Here is a 5809-nt window from a genome sequence, read left to right on the forward strand (position 1 = left end):
CCGCCGGCTGCGCTCATATACATCCGACGTCATCACGTAAACCGCCAGTCACCGAGGCAACGCAGTTTATGGGCGGGGCATCGGCCAGGGTGCCCCTAGGGGGGAGAGCAGAGAATGAGGAGACATCATCACCACCACCACCACCACCATCAGCATCTTCCTCTCATTATTTTGACGCTCGTCTTCATCACCTTATTCATACATGTTGCTGCCATCATCTTCCTCTTGCTCCATCTTCTTCTGTAAACATCACATCTCCTCACAATTTAATTCCTAATCACCATCTTGTCCAGCATTATGATTACCATATTTGCAAAATTCTCATCAGCAACAGCAGCTTCATCACCCTCATCACTGTGACCCTCATTGTTTTGCCACAATCCCGATCCTCCTTCTCGTTTTCATTATCATCACTGTTTTCATCATTCCTGGCCATCTTTGTCATGAGACAAATGATTCCCCCTCGAACGCTCATGTTCACAGTCTCACCTTGACATCCCCCCCTCCCCAAGTAAGTTCTAAATAAAATATAGCATGTTTCTACATATGTCCACTCCTTCCATACTTCACTTTGGAAATAAAAGTTCCATGCACTGAAAATTTCCTGGAGCTTTCACCACATCTCACGGCAGTCATCAGCAGATGGATATCATTACATCAAATTTAAAAAATCTATATGGTTTGTGCGTCAGTTTATTTTGTTTCCCTGTAATCCAGACACATATCACCCTGAACAGTGGTGGACCTGCCGATGTTTCACTGTCTTTGGTAGTGAAAGAGAAACCATCACCTTTCTTCTTCTGATCACAATCATTAGAATTTTTAAACTGGCACCTGCCTTAATGCGGTCACCCGTAGACAGCCCATCTACTTTGACTTGGATGTGATCACATATTTGTCAAATTACAACAGAACTACTTTTATTTACTTGTTTATTCATTTTGTAAATCATATCATTGGAATATTTTTTTTGGAAGATTTTCTGGAGTCCTCCCCTCAACACTTTTTGCTAAAATCTATCAGTTAAGAAACACAAAGATCAAATTGAATAAAGCATCACTCTACACTTTAAAGCATAGCTACAAGTTTTCAACATCCTACTCCTACTAAGATTTATTTCAAATAGCTGATGAAGAAGGGCTCAACTTTCCGAGTATGTTACAGCCATCGTGTGAGTTGAAATTGCATTTTTTTTTTAGCCTTGGTTAAAAGTAACAAAGCTCATAGGGTAGATTCCCAAATTGAGAATAACTGTTCACCAAACAAGTGCCATTTACTTGTCAAGCATGGTCATCTGTATTCATCATCCCATCACATCAGAGAAAATGTCTCCAGAGGTTTCCAAAAGGATGTTATCGTTAAACTTGTTAATAAATGTAAAGAGTTCCTAACTTCTGCAGATGAAATTCTCAGAGATGGGACATCTCAAAACGGACTCGGAGAGAATCTGCTGCTGCTGACCCTGAATGAAACCGGAGGCAACGACTGTGAGGATTTCAGTGTGATTCATCCACCAGGCAGCACCGAACGGCGTGTTACTAACAGCCAGCGCACTGCTCGGCTTCAACCTTCCTCTGAGCAAAGTATGGCGCAAGCACAAAGGTCAGATTGCTTTCATTCAACACGTTCCCACAAGAGGAAGCCTTCCCACGTGTGCCTTATATGTCAGGAAACTCAAAAGTGAATATTTCCCTGAGTCATGCTGGCCTGCAGCATAGGAATAGACAGTGGACCAAATAAATAAAGAGATGATTTCCTGTCTCTGGAATCTTTTACATGACAGTTCTCCCTGAGAGCTGCCAGGTAAAATCACCTTAGGAAACTACAGGTGAGCAGTTTGGAGCATTTCAGTTAGAGACGATAAACGGAGGTCTTTTTTATAACGTACCTTTTTTTTTAAATTTTCCTTTTTTAAACAGACACCTGCTTTTTACACAAAGCTCTGATTAGGAAAAGAAAATGTCAGTCTGCATCGACAAAACAAGCTTTGAGTAGTTAGCGTTCCAACAAAACATAATGTCACACCTATTTAAACTGTCCACTTGGTTATTTTCAACAGAAAATGTAATTAAAATTACATTCTTCAACATTTTCCCTGACCTTTACGTAAGAGCAAATTGTATTTTTATTACAACATACTCCTGTTTGTACTTACAGTGCATCCGGAAAGTATTCGCAGCGCTTCACTTTTCCCACATTTTGTTATATTACAGCCTTATTCCAAAATGGATTAAATTCATTTTTTTCCCTCAAAATTCTACACACAATACCCCATAATGACAACATGAAATAATTTGTTTTGAAATTTTTGCAAATCTATTAAAAATCAAAAATGAAAAAAATCACATGTACATAAGTATTCACAGCCTTTGCCATGACACTCAAAATTGAGCTCAGGTGCATCCTGTTTCCACTGATCATCCTTGAGATGTTTCTACAACTTGATTGGAGTTCACCTGGTAAATTCAGTTGATTGGACATGATTTGGAAAGACACACACCGTCTATATAAGGTCCCACAGTTGACAGTGCATGTCAGAGCACAAACCAAGCCATGAAGTCCAAGTTATTGTCTGTAGACCTCTGAGACAGGATTGTATCGAGGCACAGATCTGGGGAAGGGTACAGAAAAATGTCTGCAGCATTGAAGGTCCCAATGAGCACAGTGGCCTCCAAAGATGAATGCAGCAATGTACAGAGACATCCTTGATGAAAACCTTCTCCAGAGCGCTCTGGACCTCAGACTGGGGCGAAGGTTCATCTTCCAACAGGACAACGACCCAAAACACACAGCCAAGATAACAAAGGAGTGTCTTCAGGACAACTCTGTGAATGTCTTTGAGAGGCCGAGCCAGATTCCAGGCTTGAACCCGATTGAACATCTCTGGAGAGATCTGAAAATGGCTGTGCACCGACGCTCCCCATCCAACCTGATGGAGCTTGAGAGGTCCTGCAAAGAAGAATGGGAGAAACTGCCCAAGAATAGGAGCCAAGCTTATAGTATCATACTCAAAAAGACTGGAGGCTGTAATTTCTGCCAAAGGTGCTTCAACAAAGTATTGAGCAAAGGCTGTGAATATTTGTGTACGTGTTATATTTTTGTTCTTTATTTTAAATAGATTTGCAAAAATTGTAAACAAACTATTTTCACTTTGTCATTATGGGATATTGCGTGTAGAATTTTGAGGAAAAAAATGAATTTAATCCATTTTGGAATAAGGCTGTAACATAACAAAATGTGTAAAAAGTGAAGCGCTGTGAATACTTTCCGGATGCACTATATCTACTTGCTCAGCGAAAACCCTATAATCCTTCCTCAGAGACACTTCCATTAAATAGAAAAACCCTAATTGATGGCTATAACGTTAATGATGTTTAATGATGACAAAGCGTCCCAGTAAACCATCGCAGCCGGCCCTTGAAGTGGCAATCTAGTCATCATTAATGCTTTTAGTTAGAGCTGTGCTGTTCATGCTGTTACAAGTCAAAAAACCTGCCATTAAAAGATTGTTACCCCAAAACTATCGGTGGAGAGAATTTGTTCTCTTGGGTGTACTTCTATTTTTTTTTTTTTTTTTTTTTGCCACATTAGCAGCAGATCGAGCAATCACAATGTTAGTTGGTCCACAGTATGAAATATCTCAACAACTGTTGGTTTAATGGCCATGAACTTTTGTTCAGACACCAGTAGCTCACAGGAGATGAGCTGTAATAACTTTAGTGATCTTCTAGATTTTAGATTTAGACTTTATTAATCCCACAGTGGGGAAATTTAGTCATCACAGCAGCATAGAAACACAAAAAAATGCAACGAAAAATATTTCAATAAATCAAAGATGCATTTTTCATCACGTTAATCTAATATATGGATTAATCTGCTATTTATAAACAGACACTGGAACAGTACAATGATCCATGCCTGGGTATGGTAGCTAACCGTAGCTAACGTTTACCAAATGCACCAAACTTTGGGCTGAAACCTTTCCTACATTACAGAGTACCAAACGGAAAAAAAAAAAAACCTGAAAGAAGTGAATTTACAGACCATTGTAGCTGGTTTGGGCTACAATAGCCGCTACTAGCATATAGCACCTGAATCTCTGACTGAAGGCTGGCAGTTTAGTTGCAAAAATATGTTTCTGCCTCAACAATTAATATTTACTTAAAATATGAATATTATTAATCGCACTACTTATCCAATCTTAGTATATCGTACTGTTATGAATGGGTCAATGCTTTCACTTTCTGTAAACGTTTCAAATGACAGGGAAGCTACTTCTCTAAACATAATCCTCACCTCTGAGTTTGCATTTATGGAAGAAGCCTGGCTGTCAGCAGGACATCTGATGAGCTTTAAACTGAACTGGATCCTGGGAGCAACAGCATGCAGTAGTTTATTTAAATCACAGAGCAGTGCAACAGAAGACCGAGCAGTTTTAGCAGATACAGAGGCCACGCTGACAGATGCAGAGCACTGCTGCATGAATGAGAATTACTGGAGGTGCATGCCCGCCTCAAAAATATATCAATGTAGGTTTGTAACCGTTAGTCTACCAGTGACACCAACTTCTCTGTTGAGGACTCGCCTGGCAACAGTTTCCTTGGCTGTGATTATAATCTGAAATCATGTTCACATTAACGTTTGCTCACTCACCTCCCGCGGCTAGTCGAGAACTATTCCTCAGTTTGACTCTTCCAGAAAAAGTAGAAAAAAGGTATTTTCTGCTTTAGTTTCAATTTTGTACTTTTACCAGAATTCTTCAGACTTCAGAAATCTAACAATTTCCAATAAGACATGTCAAAATAAATAAGTATTATCCCAAAGTGAATGGGATGCATTCTGGTTTAATTTTTGTACTGAGTGCCACCTTTATGAGAGAGGTGACAAGGTGCAGTGGGGAGCTCACAAATGGATCAATGAGTGATGAGTAGTTTATTAAAATTCCAAGTTTGGATCCAACTTTTTTCAGCAAAAGCAACAACATTAGTAGAGTTGTCAAAGTCAGAGAGATCAATTTGAAATGGTGCCTCTGATTCTTTACTGCTTCTTTACTTTTGGTGTTTTAGTGATGTTTGGGTTCTTTAAAGGGCCAGAAGGACTTGTTTTGGCCAATCAGATTGCTGGAGTGACCTTAAAACCTGTAATAAAATGTTTTTTGATTTAGTTTGAAGTCATTTGTAAATCTAACACACGGCTCCACCCCTGATTGGCTTTGACAGAAAGCTGACTCTACTAATGAATTATTCCATGCTTATTAGAAGTTCCTTACTAGCTCCAGATATAGTTTCTCTCAGAGTTGTGAGATTAATAAGGACTAATGCAATGCAGCAGGAGCCAGACCTTCATGCTGAAGCTTCACTCCTGCTACAAGCAATTATATCCTGCCTACTGGAGAGGAATAACGACACAATTTTTGCACGCTGTCAACACGTTATTCTTTATTTGATGCATAATTAGGTGCACAAGCTAGCAGGCGTGTCTGCTCTCAGTGGCACAGTGTCCTTCTGCCATTAATAATGCAGAGGGATGGTGAAACTTTAATTTTCAACTTGAATGCTTTTGCAGTAACTATCTGGTGTGCATTTCCTTGCTCACACAGTCGGGTCACTGTCACTGTGTGCAAACAAAGCAGAACTATTTATACACTTAAAACTTGATAGCTCTTGTGAATTGCCACGAGCAATGTGGGAATGGATCCCAGACTGAGACGCCCCTAACGAAGCACTATGCTCAGGGAGGCCTGTGACATTTCCGATAACATTTAGAGACCTGCTAATTAATATGAGGGAGGGCGTGTTTCCCATCTGAG

Source organism: Embiotoca jacksoni, unplaced genomic scaffold (assembly GCF_022577435.1).
Source record: "Embiotoca jacksoni isolate LCO1_2020_lvr unplaced genomic scaffold, fEmbJac1.0.p SCAF_21, whole genome shotgun sequence".
Classification (NCBI taxonomy): domain Eukaryota; kingdom Metazoa; phylum Chordata; class Actinopteri; family Embiotocidae; genus Embiotoca; species Embiotoca jacksoni.